The 15,267-nt window shown below is 43.7% G+C and overlaps 1 pseudogene; it reads left to right on the top strand.

Moving 5' to 3' along the window:
* The first annotated feature begins 4,081 nt into the window (after window positions 1-4,081).
* LOC134896119 (5S ribosomal RNA) lies at window positions 4,082-4,199 on the top strand (annotated as a pseudogene).
* Window positions 4,200-15,267: the final 11,068 nt, after the last annotated feature.

Below are 15,267 nucleotides of genomic sequence, written 5' to 3'. Positions count from 1 at the left end.
CCTGTCTGCCGCAATGTGTAAAATGGGGTCACCTGTCTGCCGCAATGTGTAAAATGGGGACACTTGCCTGTCGTACTGTGTAAAATGGGGACACTTTTTCCTGGATATGAAATTTATGTTAGAAAAGGCAATTTTTCAGGTAAAAAAGTTCTGAAAGAGATACATATATACATATATATATATATATATATATATATATAATATTTTTATTCATTCATTTATTTATTTTAAAATGTTTAGTTTTTTATATTTTTATTTATTTATTGTAAAAAAAATAATCTTTTTTTTGGGGGTGGGGTGGGGGGGGGGGTGGGGGGGGTCAAATGACTACCTTGCCCCGGGTGACAAAAATCCTAGTTTCGGCCCTGCCTAATTACATGTACTGTACTTACCTGTACCTACTTCAGTTCATTCCCCTCTGGGAGAAGCTTGACTGGAAATGAAGGTGGGCAGTGATGGAGCATGGCTGGACTATTTGTGTCATTAGGCCCTGACCCTAGCAGAAATATGCTGCAAATCGTGCATATTTTAATAGAGGGCGGAGCCAAAATAACACACTTACACTAGAATGGCATCACAAGACTCCTCCACCCCTCTGCGCTGACCATGGATTTCCGGTGTTATTCTCTCGAGATCGGTATGAGATCCCGCCGCCCGGGATGCCGAACATCAGGATCCTGACATCGGAATCCCGAGCTATGAAATGCCGGCAGTGGGTCAAGCGCAAAGAAGCCCCTTGCGGGCTCACCACAGGTTATATTCTCCCTCTATGGGTGTTGTGGACACCCATAGAGGGGGAATCACCTAGCTCGCCGGTATACCAGCAGCAGTATGGTGGCCCTGTTGGGATCCCGGCGGTGGAATTGTGGCAGCCGGGATCCCGACTATCGGCATGCTGACCCCATACCATTCTTTACATTCTGCCCATTTCATCAGGACATGGGCGGGGTGCAGGAGGGTTGCCCACTATCCGAAGGTTGGGGGGACTAACCAAAAAATCAGGTGTCTCCTACAGGATCTGGTAGAGTAGGCAATACCAGACTCTGACTTGCTATTATTATTTAAAGTAAGAGAGAGACAGACAAAAAAAACTAGAATTTAGAACCAAAACACAAAACACGTAAAGTGCCCGCCGCACATTTCTAATTTAAAGTGAGAGAGACAGACAAAAAAAACTAGAATTAGAACCAAAACACAAAACACGTAAAGTGCCCGCCGCACATTCTAATTTAAAGTGAGAGAGACAGACAAAAAAAACTAGAATTAGAACCAAAACACAAAACACGTAAAGTGCCCGCCGCACATTTCTAATTTAAAGTGAGAGAGACAGACAAAAAAAACTAGAATTAGAACCAAAACACAAAACACGTAAAGTGCCCGCCGCACATTTCTAATTTAAAGTGAGAGAGACAGACAAAAAACCTCTTTTTGAGAGCACTCTTTTTTAATAGTAAAGTAATTGAAATGAATGAAAAATTCTGAATATGCCAATGATATAAAACTTAACCTTTAACTGTTTCCCCAATAAAATCTAACACTGTTGTCTTTGAACAAATATATAAAAGCTTGATTGCCTTTTTAACAAATAAGGTTCAAGTTGCAGAATTAACTGCAGGTGAAAATCTGTGGAATGTGTTGTGGATCCCTATATTAATGAAAAGGAATCTGACTGACCACTGAGTAGTTTGGAGCTATGTGATATCTTTAACTGACAATCTATATTAACAGTAACAGGATCTAAAGATAGATCAAATGGTGGTATATGTGGGATGTTTGTTTCTTGAAAAACTGCCCACAACACTCTCGTGAACAAGCCCTACACTCAGCGGTGAAACGTACGTCGAGAAGATTTGACGTCAGCGAGTGATGTCATCGCGCACCCACCCCCTCCGGAAGCGGGCGGCTGCGGGATCACTGAGCTGGGGAACCAGGGACACCAGTGAGCGGCTATTTCAGCAACACGAACCCCAGGAGTGGTATACTGGAGGCTCCCACAGCGTTTTGTGAATAGAGTTCACATCTGTGGCAGTCCACCTATTGTGCACTGTGTTTCCAACCGGGGACAAATATTTATTTATACATGCTAATTGCACAGGTCTACCGCTGCTCCCCTTCACTATCAATGAATTACATTTTTTAACTATATATTATGCTATGTGCTATGTGATATTCATGACAGCTATCAATACATGCCTACACTGCATAGTCAGCATATGGTGATTTTTCTTGACAGTCAATCGCTGATTATTTATTTTCCTATATATGGTGATTTATATTGACAGCCAATAGCTGATGTTTGTGCTATGTGATATTCATGACAGCTATCAATACATGCCTACACTGCTTAGTCAGCATATGGTGATTTATCTTGACAGTCGATAGCTGATTATTTACCCACATATGGTGATTTATCTTGACAGTCAATACCTGATTATGTACCTACATATGGTGATTTATCTTGTCAAAGCCAAATGTTTGTGACTTCTTGCCAGTCAATAGCTGATTATCTATCTACATATGTTGATTTATTTTGACAGTCAATATCTGATTATTTACTTACATATGGTGATTTATCTTGACAGTCAATAGCTGGTTATTTACCTACATATGGTGATTTATTTTGACAGCCAATAGCTGGTTATTTACCTACATATGATTATTTATTTTGATAGCCAATAGCTGATAATTTGGTGATTCATCTTGTCAAAACCAAATGTTTGTGAGTTATTGACAGTCAATAGCTGATTATCTACCCACATATAGTGATTAATCTTGACAGTCACTGATTGATTATTTACATGCATATTGTAATTTGTTGTGACAGTCAGCAGCTGATTGTTTACATACATATGGTGATTTATTTTGACAGCTAATGGTTGATTATTCACATACATATGGTGATGTATTTTGACAATCAATAGCTGATTATTCATCCACATATGGTGAATTATCTTGTAAAAGCCAAATGTTTGTGACTCATCATATCAGTCCAGACTCCATGGATAGTATCTGTGACTTATTATGTCAGTTCTGATGACTTATCCTTATATTGGGGGTCATTCTGAGTTGTTCGCTCGGTAAATTTCATCGCATCGCAGCGATTTTCCGCTTAGTGCGCATGCGCAATGTTTGCACTGCGACTGCGCCAAGTAAATATGCTATGCAGTTAGGAATTTTACTCACGGCTTTTTCATCGTTCAGGCGATCGTAATGTGATTGACAGGAAGTGGGTGTTTCTGGGCGGAAACAGGCCGTTTTATGGGCGTGTGAGAAAAAACGCTACCGTTTCTGGGAAAAGCACGGGAGTGGCTGGAGAAACGGAGGAGTGGCTGGGCGAACGCTGGGTGTGTTTGTGACGTCAAACCAGGAACGACAAGCTCTGAACTGATCGTAGATGCCGAGTAAGTCTGGAGCTACTCAGAAAATGCACAGAGATGTCTTTTCGCAATATTGCGAATCTTTCATTCGCAATTTTACTATGCTAAGATTCACTCCCAGTAGGCGTAGGCTTAGCGTGTGCAAAGCTGCTAAAAACGGCTTGCGAGCGAACAACTCGGAATGACCCCCATTGAGCCAGCCTTTGAGCTCCACCATTTCTTGTTTTTTGAGCAAGCTTTGAGCTCCATTCTTCATCAGGGTGTACCAAATCCCACTTTTTCACATAGGTTAATCAGAGGTGTGGATCATCTCTGGTAGAATTTCAGCACACCAAATTCTTTATACTTCAGTCTGATCGACAGTCAAACTGATTCAAATTTGGATATTCAGTATAACAAATTTCACATATGACTGAGAGATATATGAACACAAACACTTCCTGTGTTCATAGCACTCGAATTACTTTCTCAACAGAAAGCAGAAGTGGTATATTTGTCCTCAAATCATCACACACAACCCTTATTCCAACACTCTCTCATCTGGTTGACAGTTACTCTGGCTGAGGCGATCCGCCTCTCCCAGTACATCTAAAATACTGTCACAACAGCAAGCAGAAGTGTTCACACTCTCTCATTTGGAAAGACACGGCTCGTGTCAAGTACAAAAAGCAGAATGTTTTCCATCTCCCATTCTTGAAATAACTGCCCACGGCCATACTATCCTGAATACGCCCGATACCGTCCGATCTCCGAAGCTAAGCAGGTATGGCCTGGTCAGTACTTCGATGGGAGACCACCTGGGAATACTAGGTGTCGTGGACAATTTTTCAAGAAACAAACATCCCACATATACCACCGTATGATCTATCTTTAGATCCTGTTACTAATAATATAGATTGTCAGTTAAAGATATCACATAGCTCTAAACTACTCAGTGGTCAATCAGATTCCTTTTCGTTAATATAGGGATCCACAACACATTCCACAGATTTTCACCTGCAGTTAATTCTGCAACTTGAACCTTATTTGTTAAAAAGGCAATCAAGCTTTCATATATTTGTTCTAAGACAATAATGTTAGATTTTATTGGGGAATCATTTAAAGGTTTAGTTTTATAACATTGGCATATTCAGAATTTTTCATTCATTTCAATTACTTTACTATTAAAAAAGAGTGCTCCCAAAAAGAGTTTTTATGTCTGTCTCTCTCACTTTAAATTAGAGATGTGCGGCGGGCACTTTACGTGTTTTGTGTTTTGGTTTTGGTTCTAATTTCCCGCTCATGTTTTGGTTTTGCCTTGGTTTTGCCAAAAACACCCTTTCGTGTTTTGGTTTTGATTTTGAATCTGGATGATTTAAAACAAACAAACATAAAAACAGCTAAAATCACAGAATTTGGGGGTAATTTTGATCCTACAGTATTATTAACCTCAATAACAATCATTTCCACTCATTTCCAGTCTATTCTGAACACCTCACATCTCACAATATTGTTTTTAGGCCTAAAAGTTGCACCGAGGTAGATGTATGACTAAGCTAAGCGACACAAGTGTGCGGCACAAACACCTGGCCCATCTAGGAGTGGCACTGCAGTGTCAGACAGGAGGGCATATATAAAAAAAAAAATAGGCCCCAAACAGCACATCATGCAAATTAGAAAAAGATGTGCAATGAGGTAGCTGTATGACTAAGCTAAGCGACACCAACAATTGACCATCTAGGAGTTTCACTGCAGTGTCAGACAAGAGGGCAGATATAAAAAATAGGCCCCAAACAGCACATCATGCAAAGAAGAAAAAGAGGTGCAATGAGGTCGCTGGATGACTAAGCTAAGTGACACAAGGGTGCGGCACAAACACCTGGCCCATCTAGGATGGCACTTTAAAAATTAGTCCCCAAACAGCACATGATGCAAAGAGGAAAAAGAAGTGCACCGAGGTTGCTGTATGACTAAGCTAAGTGACACAACCACCAGGCCCATCTAGTAGTGGCATGCAATGGCTGAATGTCGAAAGTGGCCCGCAATTTTTCAGTCCACTGACAGCATCTCCTGCACGCCCCTGTCATTTTTTAAAAATTCTGCAATTGGTGGACTTAAACGGCAGTGTCAGACAGGATGGCACTTTAAAAACCATGCCCCAAACAGCACATGATGCAAAGATGAAAAAGAGGTGCACCAAGGTTGCTGTATGACTAAGCTAAGCGACACAAGTGTGTGGCACAAACACCTGGTGCATCTAGGAGTGGCACTGCAGTGTCAGACAGGAGAGCAGATATTAAAAAAAGGCCCCAAACAGCACATCAAGCAAAGCTGAAAAAGAGGTGCAGTGAGGTAGCTGTATGACTAAGATAAGCGACACAAGTGTGCGGCACAAACACCTGACCCATCTAGGGTTGGCACTGCAGTCCCACTGCACTAATGGTGGATACCGGATGCACGTCTAACACCAGCATAGTTGTTATGGCTTCAGTAATCCGCTGTGCAACAGGGTATATATATATATATATATATATATATATACGGCAGTATCACTGGAATTATATGACAGTACCACTAGACATATACGGCAGGATCATGGGACTGGATTTTTATGGCAGTACCACTGGAATTATATGGCAGGATCACTGGAATTATACGGCAGGATCACTGGATTTATACGCCAGTACCACTGGATTTATACAGCAGTACCACTGGACTGGATTTATATGCCAGTACCACTGGAATTATACGGCAATATCACTGGAATTATACACCAGTATCACAGGAATTATATGCCAGTATCACAGTAATTATACTGCAGTATCACAGGAATTATACGGCAGTATCACAGGAATTATACAGCAATATCACTGGAATTATACGGCAATATCACTGGAATTATACGCCAGTATCACGGGAATTATACGCAATATCACTGTAATTATACGGCAGTATCACAGGAATTATACGGCAGTATCAAGGAATTATACGGCAGTATCACAGTAATTATACAGCAATATCACTGTAATTATACGCCAGTATCACGGGAAATATATGACAGTATCACTGTAATTATACGGCAGTATCACTGGAACTATACGGCAGTATCACAGGAATTATACGGCAATATCACTGTAATTATACGCCAGTATCACGGGAATTATATGGCAATATCACTGTAATTATACGCCAGTATCACGGGAATTATATGGCAATAGCACTGTAATTATACGGCAGTATTACAGGAATTATATGGCAGTATCATAGGATTTATATGGCAATATCACTGTAATTATACGCCAGTATCACGGGAATTATATGGCAATATCACTGTAATTATACGGCAATATCACAGGAATTATACGCCAGTATCCCGAGATTTATATGGCAATATCACAGGAATTATACGCCAGTATCACAGGAATTATACGGCAATATCACAGGAATTATACGGCAATATTACAGGAATTATATGCCACGACACCCATAGAGTGGGAATAGAACTTATGGCGAGCGCAGCGTGGTGAGCGCACAGAGCCCGCAAGAGGCTTTATTGAACTCGCCCCCCTGCCAGCATTCTAGCGTCCAGGATCCTGGCATCAGTATGCTGACTGCCGGGATCCCAGCCGCCGGCATTCCATACCCAACCCGGATAAATCGTCTATGGAGAAACAAATGTAAATATTGCAGCAGATTAAATCATACCTGGCTAATCCAAACTGGGAAGCTCCCGAAAATTGGACCCAGAAGAGTGGGTAAATCTTCATGAGCCAGCCACTACCCACCCACTGCTGCCAATTACCATGCAAAAGTAGTCAGTCCAGACGTCTGATGATGCGTTTGGCACCCCCACTTTACAATGCTAGTTAATGTGTTTGTGTAGCAGGGTGGGGCCACTGTGACGCAAATGCATCATTATGCCCACCAGCTCTCCCACTTTACCGGCGACATGCCCCCCAGCTAGGGTTGCCACCTTTCCCTGATTTCTTGGATTCTCCAGGATTTGGTGGCAACCCTACAGGAGGCTTTTCCCTTCACCCAGATTCCTGGATTCTCCAGGAATAAGGGGACCCTGGGAGCACCAGCAGTGCTCCTTGGCAGCCAAGGAACTCAGTGAACTACAGTGACTGTCTTGCGAGATGATGACATCAAATCTCGCGAGACTGTGTTCAGCCCAGACTGAGCTGAAGTTACCGTGACGCTGCCATCGGCAACTTTTCTTCAGCGTTTCCCCGGGCTATGGTGGTGAAGTAACGCCGGCCCAGCTCATGTGCATTGCAATTCTACTAATGCATATGCAGATTTGCGAATGCATCGGTGGGCGTCTGTTATCCTTTCTGGGCGGCTCTTCACATGCGATTTTTAGCAGTAGCAGATTTTTGAAAATTGCTATCTCAGCCTCAATAGCGATCCATAGTGAATCAGGCCCTGAGTAAAAGTAAAAGTGTATTATGACTGCTGCCAGCTATAAAATCTGTTTCCCTCTTTCCTTTTCTCTCTCTCTCTCTCTCTCTCTCTCTCTCTCTCTCTCTCTCTGAAACGCACGCACACACATATTTTTCTCATCTTACAGAGCCTTTCAATTAGGAGCATAAAGCTTTCACTCTCCCTCCCACTGAGCGCTAAGGGATCTCTGGTTGCGTTTATCAGTTATTTGTGCAGGATTTTGCCTGCACTCACGCAGCATGTTCTGCCTGGGGCTGTAAGCCATTTAGAAGCTGGCCCTGCTCAGATGGATACTGGTGATGGAAATGAAGAGTTCTTTAAGGCAACAATGGGTGGTCTAGGGACCCTGTTACCACATGAAAATTCTGTTACAAGACATTTGAGATGTTCTTGCTTAATAATAAAAGCAACAGATCCCTCCATGAAATGTTAGATTTAAATAATCTTTGAAATACATGGTTTATATCTGAGTTTTAAGAAGAGTAACTACGGTTATTTTTAAATGTGTTTTTTTTTTTCTTCTTTAGCAGATCTAGGGCCTAATTCAGTTCTAATCATAGATGTGCGAAAAAATGTACATCTGTGATCAAAATCTTTGACATGTTGGGGAAGCCCAGCACAGGTCAAACACTCCCCCAGCATGTCTGGTCCTACCCCCCCTCCACAAACGTGCAAAAGCATCACACAGGTGGGATGCTTTCGCACCTGCTGAGTAGCTCTCTGCCTACGCTGACAGCTACCCGCCATGTTTAGGGTCACAGCGGCTGCATGTGACGTCACGCCTGCGTTGTCTGGACCGCGCCCCAAAAACACTGCCGCAACACTGCCGACATGCCCTGCGACCGCCTATGCCTGTCAATCAGGCACAGGTGATCGCACAAGTGAGACGTCATCACATCTCACCTTGTGTGCATGTGCAGTGCGGCTACTGCGTGTGCGCACACAGCACAGGGCTTCAGCCTACATACACTGCAACAGTGACAAGGTCTGAATTAGGACCCTAGTTAGGACAAAGTCCTACAGATGTGGGAAGTGATTTCATCAGTCTTTAATGGAATAGGAGGGCAATACTCTGTAAGGTGCATACACACGGTGAGATCCTTGCTATGCCCGATTTTGACTATGCAATTTCCCTTGAACTCCCCCAGAGCCCAGAAGCACCGATTTTGACTATCTGTACTTTCAATTTTGTCTATGTACGATTTTGACTAAGTGCCAGTTTTGACTATACTTTGTACTAGATAGTACACTATATACAGTGGGGTTTGAAAGTTTGGGCACCCCAGGCAAAAATTCATTTTAATGTGCAAAAAGAAGCCAAGGAAAGATGGAAAAATCTCCAAAAGGCATCAAATTACAAATTAGACATTCTTATAACATGTCAAAAAAAGTTTGATTTTATTTCCATCATTTAAACTTTCAAAAGATCAGAAAACAAAAAATGGCGTCTGCAAAAGTTTGGGCACCCTACAGAGTTAATACCTTGTACTGCCCCCTTTGGACAGCTGAGACCTGGCAGTGTCATGGATTGTTCTAAATCATCGTCTGGAAAGACCAGGTGATGTCAATCTCAAAGGTTTTAAAAGCCCAGACTCACCTGACCTTGCTCCAACAATCAGCACCATGGGTTCCTCTAAGCAGTTGTGTAGAACACTGAAACTGAGAATAGTTGACGCTCACAAAGCAGGAGAAGGCTATAAGAAGATAGCAAAGCGTTATCAGATGCCCATATCCTCTGTTTGGAATGTAATTAAGAAATGGCAGTCATCAGGAACAGTTGAAGTTAAAGATCTGGAAGATCAAGAAAAATATCAGACAGAACAGCTCGCAGGATTGTGAGAAAAGCAAGTCAAAATCCACGTTTGACTGCACGATCCCTCCACGAAGATCTGGCAGACACTGGAGTTGTGGTACACTATTCCACTATAAAGAGATACTTGTACAAATATGGTCTTCATGGAAGAGTCATCAGAAGAAAACCTCTTCTACGTCCTCACCACAAAAATCAGCGTTTGACGTTTGCAAATGAACATATAGACAAGCCTGATTCATTCTGGAATAAAGTTCTGTGGATCGATGAGGTTAAAATAGAACTTTTTGGCCGGAATGAGCAAAGGTACGTTTGGAGAAGGAAGGGCACAGAATTTAATGAAAAGAACCTCTGTCCAACTGTTAAGCATGGGGGTGGATCAATTATACTTTGGGGTTGTATTGCAGCCAGTGGCACAGGGAGCATTTCATGAGTAGAAGGAAAAATGGATTCAATAAGATTCCAGCAAATTTTGGAAGCTAACTTGATGCCATCTGTGAAAAAGCTGAAGTTAAAGAGAGGCTGGCTTCTACAAATGGATAGTGATCCTAAACACACCTCAAAATCCATGGTGGATTACATCAAGAGGCGTAAACTGAAGGTTTTGCCATGGCCTTCACAATCTCCTGACCTCAACATAATTGAAAATCTATGTATAGACCTTAAAAGAGCAGTGCGTCACAGACAGCCCAAGAATCTCAAAGAACTGGAAGACTTTTGTAAGGAAGAATGAGCGAAGATACCTCAAACAAGAATTGAAAGACTCTTGGCTGGCTACAAAAAGCGTTTACAAGCTGTGATACTTGCCAAAGGGGGCAGTACAAGGTATTAACTCTGCAGGGTGCCCAAACTTTTGCAGATGCCATTTTTTGTTTTCTGTTCTTTTGAAAGTGTAAATGATGGAAATAAAATCAAACTTTTTTTGACATGTTATAAGAATGTCTAATCTGTAACTTGATGCCTTTTGGAGATTTTTCCATCTTTCTTTAGCTTCTTTTTGCACATTAAAATGAATTTTTGCCTGGGGTGCCCAAACTTTCAATCCCCACTGTAGTCAAGATTGACTTGCCTGCACAGTCTGTCTAGGCTTGCGATACCAACCCCGCAGGACTGAGCATCGGGATCGAATCGGGATCGCAAGTAGCATAACACCTTCCGATTTGCACTAACTTTCTTTCCGATTTTGACTATATAGTAGAGATGAGCGCCGGAAATTTTTCGGGTTTTGTGTTTTGGTTTTGGGTTTGGTTCCGCGGCCGTGTTTTGGGTTCGACCGCGTTTTGGCAAAACCTCACCGAATTTTTTTTGTCGGATTCGGGTGTGTTTTGGATTCGGGTGTTTTTTTCAAAAAACCCTAAAAAACAGCTTAAATCATAGAATTTGGGGGTCATTTTGATCCCAAGGTATTATTAACCTCAAAAACCATAATTTCCACTCATTTTCAGTCTATTCTGAATACCTCACACCTCACAATATTATTTTTAGTCCTAAAATTTGCACCGAGGTCGCTGTGTGAGTAAGATAAGCGACCCTAGTGGCCGACACAAACACCGGGCCCATCTAGGAGTGGCACTACAGTGTCACGCAGGATGTCCCTTCCAAAAAACCCTCCCCAAACAGCACATGACGCAAAGAAAAAAAGAGGCGCAATGAGGTAGCTGACTGTGTGAGCAAGATAAGCGACTCTAGTGGCCGACACAAACACCGGGCCCATCTAGGAGTGGCACTGCAGTGTCACGCAGGATGTCCCTTCCAAAAAACCCTCCCCAAACAGCACATGACGCAAAGAAAAAAAGAGGCGCAATGAGGTAGCTGACTGTGTGAGTAAGATAAGCGACCCTAGTGGCCGACACAAACACCGGGCCCATCTAGGAGTGGCACTGCAGTGTCACGCAGGATGTCCCTTCCAAAAAACCCTCCCCAAACAGCACATGACGCAAAGAAAAAAAGAGGCGCAATGAGGTAGCTGACTGTGTGAGCAAGATAAGCGACCCTAGTGGCCGACACAAACACCGGGCCCATCTAGGAGTGGCACTGCAGTGTCACGCAGGATGGCCCTTCCAAAAAACCCTCCCCAAACAGCACATGACGCAAAGAAAAATAAAAGAAAAAAGAGGTGCAAGATGGAATTGTCCTTGGGCCCTCCCACCCACCCTTATGTTGTATAAACAGGACATGCACACTTTAACCAACCCATCATTTCAGTGACAGGGTCTGCCACACGACTGTGACTGATATGACGGGTTGGTTTGGACCCCCCCCAAAAAAAGAAGCAATTAATCTCTCCTTGCACAAACTGGCTCTACAGAGGCAAGATGTCCACCTCATCATCATCCTCCGATATATCACCGTGTACATCCCCCTCCTCACAGATTATCAATTCGTCCCCACTGGAATCCACCATCTCAGCTCCCTGTGTACTTTGTGGAGGCAATTGCTGCTGGTCAATGTCTCCGCGGAGGAATTGATTATAATTCATTTTAATGAACATCATCTTCTCCACATTTTCTGGATGTAACCTCGTACGCCGATTGCTGACAAGGTGAGCGGCGGCACTAAACACTCTTTCGGAGTACACACTTGTGGGAGGGCAACTTAGGTAGAATAAAGCCAGTTTGTGCAAGGGCCTCCAAATTGCCTCTTTTTCCTGCCAGTATAAGTACGGACTGTGTGACGTGCCTACTTGGATGCGGTCACTCATATAATCCTCCACCATTCTTTCAATGTTGAGAGAATCATATGCAGTGCCAGTAGACGACATGTCCGTAATCGTTGTCAGGTCCTTCAGTCCGGACCAGATGTCAGCATCAGCAGTCGCTCCAGACTGCCCTGCATCACCGCCAGCGGGTGGGCTCGGAATTCTGAGCCTTTTCCTCGCACCCCCAGTTGCGGGAGAATGTGAAGGAGGAGATGTTGACAGGTCGCGTTCCGCTTGACTTGACAATTTTCTCACCAGCAGGTCTTTAAACCCCAGCAGACTTGTGTCTGCCGGAAAGAGAGATCCAAGGTAGGCTTTAAATCTAGGATCGAGCACGGTGGCCAAAATGTAGTGCTCTGATTTCAACAGATTGACCACCCGTGAATCCTTGTTAAGCGAATTAAGGGCTCCATCCACAAGTCCCACATGCCTAGCGGAATCGCTCCGTGTTAGCTCCTCCTTCAATGTCTCCAGCTTCTTCTGCAAAAGCCTGATGAGGGGAATGACCTGACTCAGGCTGGCAGTGTCTGAACTGACTTCACGTGTGGCAAGTTCAAAGGGCATCAGAACCTTGCACAACGTTGAAATCATTCTCCACTGCACTTGAGACAGGTGCATTCCACCTCCTATATCGTGCTCAATTGTATAGGCTTGAATGGCCTTTTGCTGCTTCTCCAACCTCTGAAGCATATAGAGGGTTGAATTCCACCTCGTTACCACTTCTTGCTTCAGATGATGGCAGGGCAGGTTCAGTAGTTTTTGGTGGTGCTCCAGCCTTCTGTACGTGGTGCCTGTACGCCGAAAGTGTCCCGCAATTCTTCTGGCCACCGACAGCATCTCTTGCACGCCCCTGTCGTTTTTTAAAAAATTCTGCACCACCAAATTCAAGGTATGTGCAAAACATGGGACGTGCTGGAATTTGCCCATATTTAATGCACACACAATATTGCTGGCGTTGTTCGATGCCACAAATCCACAGGAGAGTCCAATTGGGGTAAGCCATTCTGCGATGATCTTCCTCAGTTGCCGTAAGAGGTTTTTAGCTGTGTGCGTATTCTGGAAAGCGGTGATACAAAGCGTAGCCTGCCTAGGAAAGAGTTGGCGTTTGCGAGATGCTGCTACTGGTGCCGCCGCTGCTGTTCTTGCGGCGGGAGTCCATACATCTACCCAGTGGGCTGTCACAGTCATATAGTCCTGACCCTGCCCTGCTCCACTTGTCCACATGTCCGTGGTTAAGTGGACATTGGGTACAACTGCATTTTTTAGGACACTGGTGAGTCTTTTTCTGACGTCCGTGTACATTCTCGGTATCGCCTGCCTACAGAAGTGGAACCTAGATGGTATTTGGTAACGGGGGCACACTGCCTCAATAAATTGTCTAGTTCCCTGTGAACTAACGGCGGATACCGGACGCACGTCTAACACCAACATAGTTGTCAAGGCCTCAGTTATCCGCTTTGCAGCAGGATGACTGCTGTGATATTTCATCTTCCTCGCAAAGGACTGTTGGACAGTCAATTGCTCCTTCCAGCACTTGCAGGGGGCGTGCAAATGGTGGAAGGCGCATGCTCTTCACGTCCAGTGTTGGGAAGGTCAGGCATCGCAACCGACACAATTGGACTCCCCTTGTGGATTTGGGATTTCGAAGAACGCACAGTTCTTTGCGGTGCTTTTGCCAGCTTGAGTCTTTTCAGTTTTCTAGCGAGAGGCTGAGTGCTTCCATCCTCATGTGAAGCTGAACCACTAGCCATGAACATAGGCCAGGGCCTCAGCCGTTCCTTGCCACTCCGTGTGGTAAATGGCATATTGGCAAGTTTACGCTTCTCCTCCGACAATTTTATTTTAGGTTTTGGAGTCCTTTTTTTACTGATATTTGGTGTTTTGGATTTGACATGCTCTGTACTATGACATTGGGCATCGGCCTTGGCAGACGACGTTGCTGGCATTTCATCGTCTCGGCCATGACTAGTGGCAGCAGCTTCAGCACGAGGTGGAAGTGGATCTTGATCTTTCCCTAATTTTGGAACCTCAACATTTTTGTTCTCCATATTTTAATAGGCACAACTAAAAGGCACCTCAGGTAAACAATGGAGATGGATGGATACTAGTATACAATTATGGATGGACTGCCGAGTGCCGACACAGAGGTAGCTACAGCCGTGGACTACCGTACTGTACTGTGTCTGCTGCTAATATAGACTGGATGATAATGAGATGTAGTATGTATAAAGAAGAAAGAAAAAAAAACCACGGGTAGGTGGTATACAATTATGGATGGACTGCCGAGTGCCGACACAGAGGTAGCTACAGCCGTGGACTACCGTACTGTACTGTGTCTGCTGCTAATATAGACTGGATGATAATGAGATGTAGTATGTATAAAGAAGAAAGAAAAAAAAACCACGGGTAGGTGGTATACAATTATGGATGGACTGCCGAGTGCCGACACAGAGGTAGCTACAGCCGTGGACTACCGTACTGTACTGTGTCTGCTGCTAATATAGACTGGATGATAATGAGATGTAGTATGTATAAAGAAGAAAGAAAAAAAAAACCACGGTTAGGTGGTATACAATTATGGATGGACTGCCGAGTGCCGACACAGAGGTAGCTACAGCCGTGGACTACCGTACTGTACTGTGTCTGCTGCTAATATAGACTGGATGATAATGAGATGTAGTATGTATAAAGAAGAAAGAAAAAAAAACCACGGGTAGGTGGTATACAATTATGGATGGACTGCCGAGTGCCGACACAGAGGTAGCTACAGCCGTGGACTACCGTACTGTACTGTGTCTGCTGCTAATATAGACTAGATGATAATGAGATGTAGTATGTATAAAGAAGAAAGAAAAAAAAACCACGGGTAGGTGGTATACAATTATGGACGGACTGCCGAGTGCCGACACAGAGGTAGCTACAGCCGTGAACTACCGTACTCTACTGTGTCTGCTGCT

The sequence above is a fragment of the Pseudophryne corroboree genome, chromosome 3 (genome assembly GCF_028390025.1).
Source record: "Pseudophryne corroboree isolate aPseCor3 chromosome 3, aPseCor3.hap2, whole genome shotgun sequence".
In the NCBI taxonomy this organism is placed as follows: domain Eukaryota; kingdom Metazoa; phylum Chordata; class Amphibia; order Anura; family Myobatrachidae; genus Pseudophryne; species Pseudophryne corroboree.
This window is presented reverse-complemented; position numbering and strand designations above follow the sequence as displayed.